At 53.5% G+C, this 20620-nt stretch overlaps 1 protein-coding gene across 13 annotated transcripts in view; it reads left to right on the top strand.

Annotated features, from left to right (window-relative positions):
* Positions 1-20620, top strand: part of CBR4 (carbonyl reductase 4) — a 276454-nt gene that overhangs the window by 57881 nt on the left and 197953 nt on the right. The window lies entirely within an intron of this gene.

Raw genomic sequence — 20620 nt, 5'->3', positions numbered from 1 at the left:
GCCGTGACACTGCTGCAGCTCCATTCCTGCACTGCATAGCATGCACCATGTCGTGCATGCCATACCATGCAGAAACGGAGGTGCAATTTCAGGGGGGCACAACATGTGCCCCCTTGCATGGACCCTTAGGTGTGGAGGCAGCAGGGGACCCTGTTAGGGCCCCCTTAGTTGCCCCACTGCCCACCTACCATGGAAATGGAGGCATTGCGGTAGCTCATAATATTTTGACGTGCCACAGCGGCTCAGCCAGCATATTACTTTGCCTATGATCGATGCACCACTGCCACAGGATCCTGGATACTGGCAGATGCGGTGGCCCAACCATCTCAGTCAAAATACTGCAGGTGGGCCCGCAGTGATGGCGGTGGTCGGACTGCCACCTCAACTACGGCTGTCCTATGGACCGCCGTAGTAGTAATAAGGGCCTTAGTCACTCAGTACAGGTGCGAACTGGCAGCATGTCTTTACATTGCTTCCAGTCACTTTTCTAGAATATACCATTCTCATTACGAAGGTGGAAAACAGATATACTCCAGGCCAGTGTTTCTTAACATTTTGATTTGTAAGGAACCCCCACTTAATCATTACTGGAACCCAAGGACCCCCAGTGAATCATTATTGGAATCCGGGTACCCTTACGGAGTTAGTACTGGAATCTGGCCTGAGTATGTTTTGATGATTTGAACCACAAAACAATGCACAACAAATACAAAATCAGGCATTCATCATACAAATGATGACGCATTTTATTTAATCTGCAAACAAATATTTAAAAAATCAAAATTTTAATATGAAGGTTGGAGCTTTTCTAAATTCAATTGAGGCCATAAAATATTCTGTTTAATGCACTTCTCCCGTGAATCAATCTGAGGATAATAATAAAAAAAATTCCTAGAGTTTCAAATTCCTTTACATTTAAAGAACATTTTAAATGTTTAATTGTACATTTTTGCTTCTTTATTTATATTCACTTTAATATGTTAATATTACTTGATTTTCTAAGCATTTGCAGACCTCCTGAGAAGGCAGGGGGATGGGAGGTCCCCGACCACAGGTTAAGAACCATTGTTCTAGACACTCTGAAAGACTGCTGCCTTTTCTCTGTGCAGATCATGGTCAAGTATTTTTTTATGTCTGACGTTAGAGACAGCGTTAGCTGTCTGGCCAGATTATTGTTTTTACAAAAACAATCATACAAAGAGGGGCTCATGATTCGTGGGCTTCATTCATTGGTCTGTTAAATTGCCATTCACATTTTACTTACATCCATCACAACCTACAGTATTGTTGCAATGGGTCAGCTCATTTCACTTTTTAGCATCCTTCTCTTTGAGTGACTGCACAAAGCCATTGCACATTGTATACATCCACCGAGCCCTGCCAAGTACCACGCATCATGCATTAGACTAACGCATTTTAGTGTGATGGTCTGCATCGCTGCTCTAAAATACATGAGTCGCGCATTTATAGCGCCTCCTCACACCACAGGCGCGGACACGCTAGAGGAAGCGCCAAATTTTAAAAGCACTCAAGCAAGCAGTGTGTCCTGCACTGACTGCACACTATACAATGCTCTGCCTGGTACAGTTGACTGAAGTTCACTCATGGCAGTGGGTAGTGTGGGCCTGGTGACTCATCTGTTTACTACTGCTGGCTGCTGAGACTCACTAATACTGGGCCGGCCGCGGCGACATCACGTGACATGGCGTCACGTGACCACAATTACCCAGTGTGTTCATTTGCCAACAAGAAGTGATGAGGCTGAAGGTAGCTTTTTATTCAGCCATGAGCGGCGATTATGATTTTTTGCTGCGCCGCTGCCTGTGCCTCCAGTTTGGTGCGTGCCCTGCCTCATTACGTACGACCATTAGGAGATGAGAGAGAATGCACAGTTATCGCTGCAGAGGCATAGTGCCACCATTGGCAACACTCTCCGCCCACACAAACACATAGCATGCATGCTAAATAAATAAATACACAACACAACTTTTGTTTGAGTAAATTTTGCTGCAGGTTTATTCCATACAACAGTATGCAATATGGTGGGTTATCTTACGGGCGATCCAAGGGCAGTCAGCTGTAACCAACTGTGCTGCCTGCCCGCCTGATGAGCCAAGCAGCTCTGGGGAGAACCCAATCAGTGCTACACCTTATGGGATGATCCTCTTTCCGGATCACGTGACACATTGGTCCCTAATTACTCATGCCCCTTTTAGGGCGGAGTGTAGCAAGGCAAGCCCCCAGTTGTTCAGGCCCACAACTGCCCGAAGGACTAACTGGACGCCAACGCGGTTTTCCAGGAACCTCCCATGAGGCTCCTGGGATTTGGCTCTGGCACCCCTATTGTGCCCTGCAGAGGTACCCTTCTGTACCCATTTGCTTCCAGATCGCCCTGTAACTCCGCCACAGCTCTGGAGGTGGCCTCCGTCACCGCCAGAGCCCCCCACCAAAACAGCTATGGGTTTACCTGCAACCTCTCATCTCTAGAACCTCCTGCAAATCTAGAAGAAATAGATCCATCCATACTGGTGATAAATGAACCCCATCATTATCAAAGTATCCTTTCACCTTAGCTTGAATCATCTCATGTCAGATGAAACCCAGACTCCTCTGATCTGTGAACTTACGCATTGAACTATTAACCCTCTTCTGGGAATGTTCAACGGCCTCCTCTGACTTAGCCCCCTGCCACACTCTGCGTTGAATTATCTCAGATCACCAGAGCTCACATTGCTCCATGTATTTACTGATTTCACCCAAGTCAGCTTTGATGGCTTGTAAGAGTGACCTCCTCCCCATGGCAATGAGGTTGTTGCCCCCCAGGTGTATCACTAAGAAATTAGGGGGGACCCCCCTTGGACTAGTCTCTGTTCCAATCTGTTCCAGAAGCTGCACAATCTCATTCCGGGGAAACTCATCCACACAAACTGCGTTTGTGAAAATCCCCGTGTTCAATTTTGGCACACATCCCACTGCACCACCCTGGAGACGAATGAATGCCCGATCACCCATACATGTAATCCTAGTAAAATGAAGGACACCATTTTTACACTCTGCTTCTTTAATGTTCATTGTAATCACTCATAATTTGACATTTAGTACACTCAAAGTCACTGCACACTATAATTACCATATACAAAATTGCCTTCAAGGGCGGATGTAACGGTTTTAGCAGTGAGACTCCCAATGTCCCACCTTTTTTATTCCTTCCGGCACCATGCCTGCCTTGAACGCAGCCGTGGCCGCCCCGATCCTGAAGTAGTGACTAGAGTATCTTTTGTCAGGATGGGCAAGACCTGCCCGTGCTAAGCAAGCCCTCATTATGCGCTCTATCTGGTATTTGGTCAGGGGCCCCTGGTCAGCGTGAATCAGGAAGTAGCCAGGGACGTTGGGACGTAGCGCCAAGTACTCTTTTACCTTGGCGACTGGGCAGTATCTTTGATCCCCAAGAGGCCTTAGTACCACATCGGCCCCTCGCCCTGTCTGATCAGTTTTTGACTTTCTGATTTGAATGGACAGGGTACCCTCCAGGATAACGTCCTGTCTGCTTAAAGCGTCGCCTGACCTATCTGTCTTGGACCTGGCCACCAGTTCACTGATTCGAAAAGCCCAAAGAATGCCAGAAAAAAGGCTGTTGAGAAGAGTCTGGCCTCAAACTGTGAATAGGTGACCTGCTCAATCACATCTAACATGCCCTGAAGTGTGGGAAAATCAATGGGGGCCCTGTTTTCTGGGACACTGACCTCCTCCCTGGCCCAACCCTTGTGGACTGCGCTGATGAGGAAGGACTTGGTTGGATCGTGCCCTCCCCTTAGTTTGGCGTCATGGCTTACTGCCGCTAAGTGGCCGCATACCCAAGAATGGCTCCTCCCCTGTTCCTTTGCCCATAGTACGAATGCCTGCACTCTCTGTTCCAGGGGTAGCGAGGAGTGGCCCTGAGTTTGTGAAACTTCCCAGAATGTGGCAAGGTGTGCCTTATATCTCTTCCTGGTACCTGGTGCCAGAGAGCGTTCTCCCAGTTGCTGTTCCACTGCAAGATCCGCCAGAGGTGTGCCGGGAAGGGGGTCTTCTCCGCTCTTGCTCGCGGCCAGACCTCACGGAAACGGAGCCACTGAAAACGAGAGAGAGCGTCAGCTGCCACATTCTTGACCCCCTCAATATGCCTTGGCCTAAACTCAACATTGCAGCGCAGGCATGCCCTCACTAACTCTCTCAGCAAACACAGCACCAACGGGCACTTGGCTGTCCGGCCATTGATGGCCTGCACCACCGCCATATTATCAGACCAGAATAGAACCTTTCTGTCTAATAAAGCATCGGGCCACAAATGTGATGCAATGACAATGGGGAACAATTCAAGGACAGTGATGTTTGCCGTGATGTTACGCTTGTGCCAGGCATTGGGCAACTCCTGGGCACACCATTCGGTACCCATTATTGCCCCAAATCCCTCTCTGCCTTATGCGTCCGTGAAGAGGCAGAGCTCCGGACTGTCCGCCCAGGGTGCTCTCCAGATCACCGTCCCATTAGAATGCATAAGGAACTCGCGCCACATTGCAAGGTCCTTCTTCAAACCTTTCCCCAGCCGAACCAGGTGATGTTTCTTGCTGACTTTCGCTGTTGCCCTAACTAGTCTTCTGGCAAACACCCTACCTGCCGGGATCACTCTCCCTGCAAAATTCAGCTTTCCCAAGAGGCATTGGATGGCACCCAGGGTGGCTTTGTCCTTCTCTAGCAATGCCTGAGTGTCCTGACGCAGAGCCTGCACCTTCTCCGCAGGGAGTCTGGACTCACACTTAATCATGTCCTGCTCGATGCCTAAAAAAGTGAGAACCTGCGCCGGACCCTCAGTCTTACCAGGTGCTAACGGGACCCTAGGTGCCTCGCCAGGTCTTGAAAACACCGCAGGCCCCTGCTGCAATCCTGCGTACCTGCGCCCCCAATGAACAGAAAGTCGTCCAGATAGTGGGTCACTCCCTCAACGTTGAATGTCCTAGAGAACACCCACTGAAGGAAAGAGCTGAAGACCTCGAAGTAGGCGCAAGACACGGCGCACCCCATTGGCATGCATCTGTCAAAGAAGAATTCACCCTGCCACTTGAAACCCAGAAGATGCTGGCTTTCTGGGTGGAACGGCAGCAGGCGGAATGCTGACTTAATGTCTGCCTTTGCCAGCCATGCCCCCCTGCTCGCTCTCCTCACCCTGTCCACTTCCATATCTAAGGAGCAGTAGGAAACTCCCCTCCTCTAACCAGTAGTTAACTGAGTTGCCTTCAGGGTAGGACAGGTGATGGATCAATCGGAAGACCCCTGGCTCTTTCTTAGGGACCACCCCCAGCGGGGAGATTACAAAATTCTGGAGGGGGGCTGCTTAAAGGGGCCCGCCACCCTACCCAGGGCAGCTTCCTTCTGAACTTTCTTCATTACTACCTCAGGTAGCTCTCTGGCAGACCTAAGGTTCTCTGCATCCCTGCAAACGAATGGCCCTAGATATGGTATTTTGAATCCTTCCATAAAACCATCTGCGAGGAGCAGTCTGTCCTTGGGGTTCGGGTAGTCTCGGATCAGGGGTAGGAGGTTGGAAATGATGATGGGGGATGGGCCCTTTGTCATGGGAACCTTGGAGGACACGACCCTGGAGGGTAAGCCATGGGTGTCAGCTCTGTGTGATAATGGAGGTGCCTGTGAGGGTGGGATCCGGGGAGGGCTGGACACCAAAACTGGACTACTTGTCTTGCCATCCTGCAAGTGTTGGGGGACCCTCTCGCTTGGTCTTACAAGTGGTGGCTGAATGGGTGGACCCACACTTACTGCAGCTTTGGGCAAACTTGCAAGCTTTGCCCTAGGAGCAGGACCTTGCATTGTACAACCTACAGGTGCCATTGTTTTGGGTTTTTTTAAAACAATTTTTATTAACAGTAATTGTACACCTCTTGTCAATACAGGCTTCACTTCCAAAGACACAGTTTGTTACCACATAGTTCCAATTATAACATCCTTGATAGTACCGTTATGCATTTATGTTTAACATTTTCCACACACTTCACGTTACATCATAGAGCCTCTCCCATTCCCTGGTTCCACTATCCCTTATAGCGTGATGATGCGCATATTCTATTCGCTCATTTCTGACTCCGAGTCTGACAGAGGGGGTTCACATATATTTCCCCTGAATGCATTCCATTTTCCCCAAACTCGCTGCCATTTCCGGGGGCAACCCCTGGTAATACAGACAGCCCTTTCCGCAATCATGGCCCCGTACAGGTGCCATTGTTGAATCTTTTACCCCCTTGCTTCTGACCATCTCCCTGACCTCCTCGAAAGGGCTGCTTGAACTGGCCTTTCCTCGCCTGCTTCTTACCCTTGGGCTTGTCTCCCCCCTTCGTATTCGTGCTGGTCTTATCCTTACTTTCAGACTAGTTGTACCAGCCCATCTGACCGTTCGTTTCCGCCTCATTGGTTATGGTGCTGGCGTACTGGAACAACCCCAGGCCCTGCTCTGTGTATTTTTCCATTATCACTGCCGCTAAGAAGGCGAAAGCTTGCCCCCACGTTGCAATTGTTTTCTCAGGCCAGGCTTGAAATCGCACCTTCTTATCCTCTTCCTTACCCCCCTCATCTTTCTTGTGTCCACCCCATCTACCCCATGCATCAATAAGGTGAATATGTCGATGAACTCCTGCCCCCAGATCCCCTCCTTGGCCGCTAAAGTCACCTCCCATGCCAAGGAGCAATGCCCGGACACCAATGGTGCTGCCGTGACGAGTGGCAGGGGCACCGCAGCTGCTTTGGCCGGTTCAGCAGGAGGTGTGTGAATGCTAACTTCCTGGGGCGCGTTCGGCGGGGGCACCACGATGGGAGGGACAATGGGGTTGGGCACAATTGCCGGGGTCGACTGAGCAGCTGCCGCCTGCTGCTGCCCCCAGCTCTGGGGGAATGCACCTTGACACTGAGCTGCCATTGCCCCCACCCCGCCATCTGCTGAGACCCCGGATTCCCTGCATAGGCAGCTGCCTCAGGAGCTCTGTGGCTGCTTGCGTTGATAGCTTGCTCCCCCCAGACCTGTGTAATGGAGGTTGCCCCAATTCCGCCCACGACAGAGGGAGCGGGCGGGGTGGGTGCGATGGGATTGTCTAGGGATTGTCTAGACGTGATTGAAAGCTGGCCATCAGGCTTAACATAGAGTCCATCATCTTACCCATCTTCTCCATGTTCCCGTCACCCACACTGGAAATGTTCGGTGCACCCACTGGTGCAGACAGCTCTGTCCCTGCTTCTTGCAGGTTGGCCCCCACCCTGACCTTTGGTGCCGGGGGGTCCGGAGGGAAGTCCTTATTAGTGGGCCGGCGAGCCCGTTTCGGCCTGCCTGGTCCTGCTTCGACCGGTCCTACATGGGGGGCAACAGGTAAGTCCGCCACCACCCCAGAATTTTCTTGCTCTCGGGAGTTGAGCATTCCTTTAGCCCAATCGACTCCTTTGGCCTGAGCCATTGCCATAAAGTCCACCCAAACTGTATCCTGTGACGTGCCGGGATGGGACTCATCAACACAGCTGATTTGGGAAAACAAGAGGGCGGGTGTTCCTTGGCTGTCCATGGCTCCGGATTTGTCGGACTGACGGCCTCTATGCGGGTTCTAGGGGGAATAAAGAATCGTAAATAGCAGCTCCCCACCTTTCCTGCTTGCACTACCACGTGGCTATGTCACAGGAGCCCCATGCCCCTACGCCCTGTTGCATGTCCAACCCGCTTTAGCCCCCGTACTTACTTCGTCTTTTGCTCTCCTGATACCTATCTTGGCGAGCGGTTCCGAGGGGGAGGTGGGAGGCTTTTATTAGCCTCGACGGCTGGAGCGTGCGTGGGTGTGATGCAACTTGCTTGCTGGCCCAATGGCCTGTACTATCTGTAATTGAAAATTGCACATCAGATATCTTTATACACGATGTTACCACCCGTGCTCGCCCTGGCCATACCTGATCCTGTTCCCTGCAATCCTCTCACTCTGTACAATGCCTGACACTTGTTCCAATGGGTCCTGTAATTAGATAACGTTACATTCCATTTCTGGATATTCCTGCCTCCTGATACCCTGCATCACTGACAGTAGCACCACAGTGTGCCCTTTATAACCTGTACCTGTTGCTGAGCCGTGCACAGCCGTGTCTTTTAGGCGTTTGACGGCGAACGGTTAATCACTATGGGAGTAATTGGAACAGAAAACAAACAGGCATTAACACAACCCCCCCCCCAACTGTACTTCCAACCCGGTCAACCGGTTGGTCATACCGTTCTCATAGCCCCTGGTCGCTAGACCGTAACAACTCTTATGCATCAGGGTCTGGGAAGCTCTCCTCCGCCCTTTCCTCTTGTGCCCACCCCTCACGGGAGACCACCTCGTAAGCCTGTGCATTAGGTCTTAGTTACTTATAGAATCAAGTCTACTGCAGCGTGTAGCCCGCGGGTTAAACATAATGGCTTAGAGGAATGCATATGTGGGCGAGGGATCACCAAAAGAGAGTCAAAGACAGCGCGGCATAAGGGATATCGAAAGCAAGCATGCATGGACCAAATGAGGGCGTGGGTGCCCAGCAAAAGTGATGATGTATGCCCCCAGCCGCACAACAGGCTTCTTGGACATTTGTACCCAGGAGCTAGCGCGTCCACAATCTCAGACTATATTCTTGCCCATGATATCGGTTTGAATGCAAAAGAGGCTACTGCATTGGGACTCTCGCCATTAGAAGATGGCTGCCGTTTTCACTCTACCACCTTAATTCAGATGTCCCCCCCCTCCTGCTGGCCGCCTGCAGTTCTACCACATTTCCTCCTGGGCTTGGGGAAATTAACCCTTCAAACCACGCTGCTTGGGGGGGGTGGTACACAAGCCCCTATGATACTGCCCGGGTCGATGTGGACTGCATGCTGCAGCTGCCTCTTACGCAGCACTGCACAATTGGGCAGAAAGCCTCCGGCTAAGGCACCGCAATCTCCCTCTAGATGGCCGGCTGCTAGGCCGTTGCGATATCTATACCTCCAGCCTACCATGCCAAGGACCCGCGACCGTTACAGCGATCCGCTGCCGCTGCGAAGCAGAGCCAAACCAGTCTATCTGGCTGGCTACAAAACACTGTTTCGCATGTGATGCGTGAGCCACGAGGCTCCTACAATGTGCCCTGCATCGGCGTTCCCACCTTGCCGCCCGCCTCTCAAGAGATCCATGCCCACGGCCACTACGCCTCAGCCGACATGCTCCCCGGACACAACAGTGGCCATGCAAACAGCCGCCCGGTGCAAACCAACCATGCTGGGTACCCCCCGCCATGGCACCCAACTGGGGGAGGGCAAGACCCTGAGGCCAGCGAAAACTCAGTGGTGCCAGGTTGAGGCGTGCCTGCGGTCTCCCAGACCCAAAGTACACCCCCAACCTGCTGCGGCACCCTGCACGGCAGCCCGGGCTGCACCGTCCAGCTGATGCCCGACCCGCGACCGGGCAAGGCCTCCCCAACGTACCGCCACCCAGTGGCTGTGAGCAGCTCCCCGTGCCCGGACAAAATAAATCCGGGCGGGCCGCCATGATAAACAGGGCGGTGGGGGGGAGTGGGGATAAGGGAGCCGGTGTGACTAGATGCTCCCACCCGCACTGAAAGTGTCTCCAACCAGGCACGAGAAAGAGGGGGCACAGTGCCAACCGGCACAGCGGGCGGACCCTCCAGAGGTTATCTTACGGGGAAGAAGGCAGAGTCTGCCACAGTGATTTAAACCCTCCGGCGCCCATCCGACCAAGCGGCCCACCATTGAATATAATTGTCCCGCACGAGCAACATCAGAACCAAGGACACTGAGAGCTAGGGTGGCCACTGGCAACTGTGCAAATTCAGGTCGGTGTAGAGCCGCCCGCTGGACGGAAAACCGGTGTGGGCCCCCGGAAGGGAGGGAGGCCTGTTGGGGCGGAAAGCGGGCAACAGGGAGGTGGGGCGCCCCAGCAACACAGCCTGCTCTCCCCGCTTCCGAGCAGGAGCAGCCCCCCATCACCGCAGGTCACCCTGGGGCAACACACGGGCCAAACACAATCACCTGCAAAGCCCCTGGGCCCAATTCGGGCTGGCACGCCCAAGCTGAGGGGCATTCCGTATGCCTCCACCTCTGTGCCCCCTCCCCAGTCAGTACAGTGCTCACCTCGATCAGGGAGGGGTGCCGCTGCCATAGCCCTCTAGGAGCTGACTACCCCCCACCGCCCCCCCCCCCCCCCAACGGCGGGCCGTCGCCCAGCTAAAGCCGGTCACGCAACCCAGCCTCGAAGGAGGTTGGGGGGGCGGATTAACACTCACTGCGACAGTGGCAGCTCCTGGGGAAGTCCAAAACAGCGACAAAGGGCAGCCACACGACCGTTGTCCAGAGCGAAAAGAAGATGCCAGGATTGCGGGGGAGGTCTATATAACCCCCCAATCCTCAGCGCGCCGGAAGTGACGCACCTAGCGCGCCACAGGCCAAGCTTGAGGGACTGCTCCCTGAGTCCCCGCAATTAGGGAAGGGGGGAGCGCCGATTGTGCGCCGAAGGTGCGCCAAAGGTAAGCCCGTCTGCGCCCTTCCGCGCCTGGACCACCCCCAGCGCCAGACCCCCTGGCCCCCGCGTCCGCCAACCCCCCCGCAGGACCTACGATGCCGCCACCCTCATCGCACTCAACACCGCCCGAGCCCCCGGGTGCTACCAAGCATCCCCGCGACGCACCCATGGACCCTTCGCCTGCCGATCCTGCAACTTCTCCTGCCTCCGAACCGGCACCGCACCCATCAAGACAGACAACAGCAACCACCTCAAGTGCATCCTGATCAACACCCGCTCCGTCCACAGACACGCCGTGGAACTCTGGAACCTCCTCGACACCGCATCTCCAGGCGTCGCCTTCCTCACTGAAACCTGGATGAACGCCTCCTCAGCCCCCGACATCGCCATAGCCATCCCGGACGGCTACAAGATCATCAGGAAGGATCGCGTCAACCAGACCGGAGGGGGCATCGCCATCGTTCACAAAAGCACCATTCGCATCTCGACTGACTCCATCGACGCATTAAACGCCGCCGAATACCTGCACTTCCAGAGCCACACCGACCCCAAGACTACCTTCAGAGGCACCCTCATCTACAGACCCCCGGGACCACGCGCACAGTTCTGCGAAGACATCACGGACTTCATCAGCCCTCACGCCCTCCCCTCCACCGACTACATCCTCCTCGGGGACCTCAACTTCCACCTGGAGAACAACAACGACCGCAACACCACCGCCCTGCTGGACAACCTCGCCAACCTCGGACTCAAGCAACTGGTCAACACCCCCACCCACTACGCCGGCCACACGCTCGACCCCCTCTTCTCATCCAGCAAGCACGTCACCTTCAGCCACTCCACTGGACTTTACTGGACTGGCCACAGCTGCGTCCACTTCAACTACAAAAAGAACACGGTCCACCACCACCCGGAGCAGGTTCCCCACAGAAACTGGAGCAAGATCACCGTCGACCAGCTCGCCACCTCCCTCAGCCAGAACCCACCTGTCAGGACAACGGACCCTGACACAGCAGCCCTCGACCTCACGCAGTGGCTGACCTCCTGTGCCGACGACCTCGCCCCACTGAGGAACCCACTCACCAGGCCCAGAAGCAAGAAGGCCCCCTGGTTCACCGACGAACTCAAGGACTCCAAGAAGGCCTGCCGCACCCTTGAGAAGGCCTGGCTCCTCGACAAAACCGCCGACAACATGACCACCCTCAAACTCGCCACCCGCAGACATCACCAGCTCATCCGCACCACCAAGAAGAAATCTCTGAAGGAACGACTGGACAAGAACGCCCATGACAGCAAGGAGCTCTTCAACATCGTCAAGGAGTTCTCCAACCCCAGCACCGGCAACAACGACATCACTCCCTCGCAGGACCTCTGCGACTCCCTCGCCTCGTACTTCCACCGCAAGATCGCCGACATCCACAATAGTTTCGGCGCTCCACCCCCGCACCCATCGGTCGAACCTACGCACCCCGCCGCCATCCTCCAAACATGGACCGAGGTGACCCCCGAAGAAACAACACGCATGATGAACACCATCCACTCCGGATCCCCGACCGACCCGTGCCCCCACCATGTCTTCAACAAGGCCGCCTCTACCATCGCACCCCACCTCCGAGACATCATCAACACCTCCTTCGACACAGCAACCTTCCCGGAGAGCTGGAAGCATGCCGAGCTCAGCGCCTTGCTGAAGAAACCAACAGCGGACCCGACCGACCTCAAGAACTTCCGCCCCATCTCGCTCCTGCCTTACCCCGCCAAAGTCATCGAGAAGGTCGTCAACAAGCAACTGGCCGCCTTCCTCGAGACGAACGGATCCCTCGACCCATCGCAGTCCGGATTCAGAGCCAACCACAGCACCGAGACCGCCCTCATCGCAGCCACCGACGACATCCGAGCCCTGATCGACAACGGTGAAACAGCGGCACTCATCCTCCTAGACCTCTCCGCAGCATTTGACACTGTCTGCCACCGCACCCTAGTCCAACGCCTCAACGACACCGGCCTCCAAGGGAAGGCTCTGGACTGGATCATCTCATACCTCTCCGGCAGAACTCAGAGAGTACGCCTCCCTCCGTTCCGCTCTGAGGCAACCAAAGTCATCTGCGGAGTCCCGCAAGGATCGTCGCTCAGCCCCACTCTCTTCAACATCTACATGAAACCCCTCGCTGCCATCGCACGCCAACACAACCTCAACATCATTTCCTACGCCGATGACACCCAGCTGATTCTCTCACTCACCAAAGACCCCGACACCGCCAAAGCCAGCCTACACGGAGGGATGAGAGACGTCGCCGAATGGATGAACATCAGCCGCCTGAAATTGAACACGGACAAGACGGAAGTCCTCATCCTGGGACCGTCGCCCTCCGCATGAGACGACTCCTGGTGGCCCCCGGCCCTAGGCACCGCACCCAAGCCAACGGACCACGCACGCAACTTGGGCGTCATCCTGGACTCCTCCCTATCGATGACCAGACAAGTCAACGCCGTCTCCTCATCTTGCTTCCACACTCTCCGAATGCTCCGCAAGATCTTCCGATGGATCCCGACCGAGACCAGGAAGACGGTCACCCAGGCCCTCGTCACCAGCAGACTAGACTATGGAAACACCCTCTACGCCGGTACAACAGCCAAGCTTCAGAAGAGACTTCAGCGTATCCAGAACGCCTCCGCCCGACTCATCCTGGACGTCCCACGACGCAGCCACATCTCGAGCCACCTGAGAGGCCTGCACTGGCTCCCGGTCAACAAGAGGATCACGTTCAGACTCCTCACCCACGCACACAAATCCCTCCACGACCTGGGCCCAAGGTACCTCAACGACCGCCTGACCTTCTACACGCCCACCCGCCAGCTACGATCCGCGAATCTCGCCCTCGCCGTCGTCCCTCGCGTCCAGAGAGTCACCGCCGGAGGAAGATCCTTCTCCTATTTATTTATTTTATTTATTTACTGATTTATAAAGCGCATGGCTGCCTGTGAGCGTCCCAGCGCTAATGACAAGAACCTGCTGAGGGAGGCCCTCATGGAAATAGCCAAGTTTTAAGTGCTCTGCGGAATGAGAGAAGATTGGGTTGCGCTCTAAGGTTAGGGGGGAGAGTATTCCATAATTTGGATGCATTATATGAGAACATTCGACCACCCGAGCGGGTTTTCTTGATTCTAGGTACAGAAGCTAGATTGCAGTTGGAGGATCGAAGCGTTCTAGTGGTGGTGTGAGGTGAGATGAAGTTTTGGAGTATGGGGGGGGGCCTTGCCATGTAAAATTTTGTGAGTGGTACAGAGAGCCTTAAATTGTATTCTTTCATTGATGGGGAGCCAGTGTAAGGCATTTAAGGATGGTTTGGCTGAGCAGCGCCGATGGGTTCCTGTGAGGATGCGAGCTGCGGCGTTTTGTATTGTCTGAAGTTTAGACAGTACTTTTTTGGGGGCGCCCAAATACAGGGCATTCCCATAGTCCAGGCGGGACAGTACAAGACCGTGAACAAGGAGTTTTCCGGACTGTGCCGGGAGTAGGGGTAGAATTTTCCTGGCTGATTTTAGGAGGCCGTAACACGTACCCGCCGTTTTCCTTGCCTGGGCTGAGAAGTTAAGGCCTTCGTCTAGCCATATCCCTAGGCTCTTTATTTCTTGTTTAGGAACAGGGGGGGGACCCATGGTTGGGGGCCATAAGGATGTGGGGTGATAAAGAGATTTGTTACCTAGAATCATTATCTCAGGTTTGTCGTTATTTAGTTTGAGATGGGAAGTGTTCATCCACTTTGTTATTTCAATAAGGCAGGTTTGGAGGTTGGAGAGGGAATGGTTTTGCTGGCTTAAGGATACCACCAGCTGAGTGTCGTCAGCGTAGGTCAAGAGCTTAATTCCGAAGGGAATGACGACTTTCTCAAGGGGGGACATATAGACATTAAAAAGGGTCGGGCTCAAAGATGAGCCCTGAGGGACCCCGCAGCTGATGGCCGTGGGTCTGGATGTGAAGGTGCCATCGGCCACCTGGAAGGATCTGCTCTCGAGGAAGGATTTTAGCCGGGCCAAGGCCATACCTGCGATACCAAGGTTGCTGATCCTTTGGATCAGCGTTGAGTGGTTGACGGTGTCGAAGGCAGCACTGAGGTCCAGAAGGATCACTGCCACTGATCCTCCTGAGTCCATGATTTTCCTTGCCTCTTCGACTACTGCCAAGATTGCAGTTTCTGTGCTCTGGCCTGGCCTGAATCCTGTTTGAGAGGGTTCCAGTAGTCCATTAGTTTCGAGATGGTGGGAGAGGCTGAGGTTAACATGCTTCTCGGCTACTCTCCTACCTGGCGGCCAAGACATAGAACTCCCTGCCCGTCCACCTGCGGCTGACCCAGGACCACCTCACCTTCAGGAAACAGCTCAAGACCTGGCTGTTCGAGCAGTAGCAGACCCCCTCCCCCAAGCGCCTTGAGACCCTTCCGGGTGAGTAGTGCGCTATATAAATTCCATGATTGATTGATTGATTGATTGATTGCCAATGCAGGAGCCAGGCCCAGGGGCACAGCGTCTTGTGAGCCAGTGGGTCACCCAGCCACTGCCTTCTGTGCGGTCGCCGGCACCTCCAGGCTCACTTCATGGCACACAGTTCCCACGTAAGCGCAGTATATGCCCAGCCTCATCACCGCCCGCACTTAGATCAGGGATGCACTAACAGCACCAGGTTGGCCGCAGCTCCGCCCCAAACGGCTCCGTCTTTTATCTCCGCGTTTTGGCGAGCTCGACACCTGCAGCGATGTTTTTCTGGTCCTGCTGCACAGCGCAAGCCAATACACATCAATGTGATAGTAATCCTCAACAGATAACGAGGATTCCTGCAGGATAGATGTGACGGTTTTACAGAGCTCGTTCACTGAACGACCATCTTGAGGCCAGGCAAGCACCGCCCCCTCTGGTGTACGCATTTCTTGCGGGTGCTGCACACGAGGCAGAGACAAGGGCCAATTGTAAATAAAGGTTCAGACTGGGACCTTAATTAATAATAAACTATTCACGGTTACTTTGACTAGCCTAAAATTGCATTCCCAAGACTGGGTTCTGCTTTTTAAGCCAGTCCATCAGCCCCAGCCTTCAAAATTGTAATTCCACAACAAATACATTGAGGAAGGGGTTTATAGTCTCTTTTGAAGCAATACATTCTCCTTACCTTGGATAGCGGAATGCTTTTTTGGTGTCAGGGTTGTAAACCTCTGATTCTGTCTTTGCACTTGATGGAGAGCATGTAGAACGGGGAACATTTACAGTTATCCAGGAACTCCATGATTTACTTATTATACAACAGGTTTCATTAGAGATGAGATACTAAGAGTTTATATTTGACCAATATGATGTTAACATCCAACAAAATATGTTGTTCACCTGATTGTGGGAAATGTAGAAAGTGAGCAAAAATGGCTTCACATTGCAGGGTTAAACCGGCAATTGTATTCTGCTAAAGTCCATTAGTAGACCCCCAAAAACTGCTATGTAACCTCTGTGGATGTTAACTTGAACACCTGTTTCTGCTTAGCTATACTTACAAATCATAACATAGCCAGCAGGAGAACTGAGAGTGTTTATCTTCTGTTCCCATCATTGTTGGTGAAATGTGAGTCAGAAAGTCTTGCAGTGAGTCTGGTAGAATTATTACTGGCTACTCAAGTGTGAATGCAGAGCGATTTAATGCCAGAATTCCAGTTCTTCAAAAACTAAGTTTGTAAGGTTACTGCTTGAAAGACCAAATTGATAATCAGCACTCCCCTATGAAATTTGGTAGTTTTCTGATGAAGTGTAACGCCCTGAACGTCTCAGGATCGTTTAACAGACACGACAATGAGGACGCAACCACTTGTGAAGGGTTAGTTCTTTTAATGAAGGCAAATAAAATACAAAGAACAAACAAAAGTTATAGTCACTGGAATCCTCCAGGCTAAGTACGTTACCAGCCCACAGCACGGATGGTCCTAACCGTCCTCTGCATATACGCCGATCCCGGCGTATGCCAACAGAGGGCAGAAATGAAATGGCCGACAATGCCAATCGGTAGGCTGTGAGGGGCACGAAGAGTGTTGGGGAGAATCGAGGAGTCAGGGAAACACCCAGCCGGGGTCTCTACCTGAAGGGAGCAGCCGCTCAACCTCTTCCTCAGACTGCACCGGGACGCGGAGTCACCTCCTGGTGATGCGTCACCGATACCCCAATCACAAGCAAGAAGACTGAACCGAGAGCAGCCGCTCGATCGATCCTGTGGACTTCCGAGTCTGTAACGCGGCAAACACCTCCTGGTGTGCGTTACAGCTGGCAGTCCCTGTGTCTCTGGTCGGGCTGGGAGTTACGACTCCAACCAGCAAAAGCGCCACTGCGCTTGGACTCAGCCGAGTCAAAAAGCGAAGCTCAATGGTTGACCGGTAGAGCTTCCGGGTCCTTCACAGGTGATGATGGGGCAAGACACGGCCCAGGGAGTAACGACTCGACCTACCTCCGTTCTTGCCTTACTGGAGCACCACTCCGGAACACTGCTCTTCACGAAGCAGGTACGTCGGTGTAAACACAATATCCGACAGCCTTGTACCTCCCGGTTCCTCCCTTTATAGGGCGTGTTTTCCTTGAGTTATGTAACAGCTCTCCTGTTTACATAAGGGCGTGTTTCCCTTGAGTTATGTAACAGCTCTCCTGTTTACATAAGGGCGTGTTTCCCTTGAGTTATGTAACAGCTCTCCTGTTTACATAAGGGCGTGTTTCCCTTGAGTTATGTAACAGCTCTCCTGTTTACATAAGGGCGTGTTTTCCTTGAGTTATGTAACAGCTCTCCTGTTTACATAACCTCTCAACCGCTAAGCATCCTGGGAGATGTAGTCCGTTTTCGCTGGTTACCGTTTTCCTCCCCTCGTATGACAGGAATTCTTGACAGTACATCCTCCCTCTCAGCGGCTCCCCACGGGTCCAGCGCTGGCAGGAAAACGCCGATGGAACAAGGAGACCAAGCGCGGAGAATGAACCCCTTCAGCCGGTTCCCATGAATGCTCCTCCGGGCCATAGCCTTTCCACGCAACCAGGTACCACAGCTTCCCCCTGCGCCATTTGGACGCCCGTATGCCCGACACTTCATACTCCACCTCCGACTCCACGCATACCGGCCTAGGTGTCCCAGACGGCTTGGAGGGTGCTGGTTTGAGCAATGATACATGAAAGACAGGGTGTATCCGCAATGACTGGGGCAAGCACACCTTCACGTTCACGTGACCCATACACTTGGTAATTCGATAGGGGCCCATGTACTTGGGATGGAACACACTGTTCTTTCGAAACCTCATGTTTCTTGTGGATATCCAGACGTAGTCTCCAGTGCGGTACAGTGGCCCGGGCCTTCTCTTCCTATCTGCCGCAGCCTTGTATCTTCTCTTGGCCTCTATTAGGACAGCCCTTGAGCGCATCAACGTGTCTTTTATGTGTGCCACCCTGTCCGCTGTGGCGGGAATCCTGTCCTCTCTGAACGGATGTAGAAATGGCAAGAACCTGGGATGTTGGCCATAGTTGCTATAGAACGGAGATGACTGTGTGGAGCTGTGAGTGGCGTTGTTATAGGCTATCTCTGCAACCCATAGCAAGTCGACCCATTCTTCCCTGCCCTGGTCCACAAAACATCGCAGATACTGTTTGAGCGTTTGGTTCAGGCGCTCGGTTTGGCCGTCCGTTTGAGGGTGGTAGCTGGTGGACAGGGCGGTCTTAACATGCAGCGCAGTGCACCAAGTCTTCCAGAATTGCGCAGTAAACTGCGACCCCCGGTCCGACACGATCACCCCAGGTAATCCATGCAGTCGTACCACATTCTTTAGGAGTAGTGACGCCAATTCCCCGGCCGTAGGGACTCTCTTGCAGGGGATGAAGTGCCCCATTTTCGTCAAGTAATCCACCACCACCAGTATTGCCGTCATCCCCTGGTCTACCGGTAGGCCCACCACGAAGTCCAGTGATATGCTATCCCATGGTCTATCCGGGGTCGGAAGTGGATGTAAGAGCCCTTGGGTTCGGCCATGGTCGGCCTTCATGGTAGCACACGTAGGACACTCCTGTCCCCACCTCCTGACATCCACTCTCATGGTTGGCCACCAGAAATGCCGTCCCATGCTAGCCACCGTTTTTTCAAAGCCCAAATGACCTGCGCATGGAGAGTCATGGCACCAGATGAATGCTTGTTTCCTTAGCCTAGGCGTGGGTATCAATAGGCACCTGCCCTTCAGGGGTATCCCGTCCTTCAGCTGCCATTCTCTGTGACTGAGGAGCCACCTCCGCCATGCGAATGACCTGATCCCTCTCTTTATTCCCCTCAGGAAAGTATCCGGTTGGATAACCCCCAATACCATCCTCGGGGAAATGATGGAACGCTCGGTTGCAGGCAATGGTTCCTTAACTGCAGATTGACGGGACAGGGCGTCCGCCTTCCGGTTTTCCGTCCCCGGCCGATATGTGATGCGGAAGTTGAACCCCGCAAAGAAGATCATCCACCGCAGCTGCCTGGGAGAAAGGTGTCTAGTGGCCGTCATGAACTGTAGGTTCCGATGGTCCGTGTACACCGATACCACATGTCTTGCCCCCATCAACCAATGCCTCCATTCGGTGAAGGCGTCCTTGATTGCGAGAAGCTCCTTCTCCGCAATATGGTAGTTGCGTTCGGCGTCGTTGAGTTTGCGGGACATGTACGCAACGGGATGAAGCACCCCTGTGTCGTGGTTGCGTTGGGACAAGATAGCCCCCAGCGCCACATCCGACGCGTCCGCTTCCACCACGTAGGGGAGATCCGGATCGGGGTGAGCCAACACCGGCGCCTTACCAAAGGCGCTTTTCAGGGCCTCAAAGGCTTTGTTCGCTTCAGGGGACCAGACAAACTCCTTGGACTTCCTCAGTAGCTGTGTGATTGGGGCCACCACTCCTGAAAATCCATCTATAAACCGCCTGTAAAAGTTGGCGAAGCCAATGAAACTTTGGACGTCCTTCACGCTTTGGGGCACCGGCCATTCTTTCACCGCCTTGATCTTTCGTTCTGCCATCTCCTGTCCCTCTGGACTCAGCATCACTCCGAGGAATTCCACGGATGTGACGTGGAAGTCACACTTGCTGAGTTTACAAAACAGCATGTTTTCCCTCAGCTTTTGGAGCACAGCTTTGACGTGGTGTACGTGCTCCTCCACACTGGACGAATAGATGAGGATGTCGTCGATATATACGACCACGTAGATATCCAACTCCTCTCTGAATACCTCATTCAAAAAGTACTGAAAGGCTGCCGGGGCGTTGCACAGACCGAACGGCATGACGAGGTACTCAAAAAGGCCGAACCTGGTCTTAAAGGCGGTCTTCCACTCGTCTCCGTCCCTCATGCGCACCAGATGGTATGCCCCTTTCAAATCCAACTTGGTGTAGATACGAGCTTTCTTGACCTGTTCCAGAAGTACACTGATGAGAGGCAAGGGGTACCGATTTTTTATGGTTATCGCATTCAATGCCCTAAAGTCCACACAGGCTCTCAGCTCCCCATTAGCCTTCGGGATGAAGAAGAGTGGTGAGGCGGCCGGAGACTTGGACGGGCGGATGAATCCTAGCTTGAGGAGTTTATCCAGGTACCCCCGGAGATGCACGTTTTCAGGCTCCGTCAGGGCATACAGCCTGCCGCTGGGAACGCTGGCCCCTGGCACCAGGTCGATCTGGCAGTCAAACTGTCTATGTGGTGGTAGCACTTCCGCCTTCACCTCATCAAATACATCCTCAAAACTGTGATAAGCCTGGGGGAGAGCCACATCTTTTTCTGCCGCTGTAGCCACCGTCTGACTCCCGCTCTCATCTGCGTCAAGGGATTCCGTTCTTATTCCACAATGCAGGATGCAATACGGTGACGTCATTTCGATGCGATGTGTTGGCCAATCCACAAAGGGGTTGTGTTTCTGTAGCCACGGCAATCCCAATATGACGCCATATTGGGGCGCTCGGATGATGTTAAAATCGATTTGTTCCAAATGGTTCCTCCCATATCTCATCGGAAGGACCCCCGTGTGCTGTCCGATGGG

This window comes from Triturus cristatus, chromosome 2_2, assembly GCF_964204655.1.
Source record: "Triturus cristatus chromosome 2_2, aTriCri1.1, whole genome shotgun sequence".
NCBI lineage: Eukaryota > Metazoa > Chordata > Amphibia > Caudata > Salamandridae > Triturus > Triturus cristatus.
Note: the sequence above shows the minus strand (reverse complement) of the source record. Positions and strands in the feature narration are given on the sequence as shown.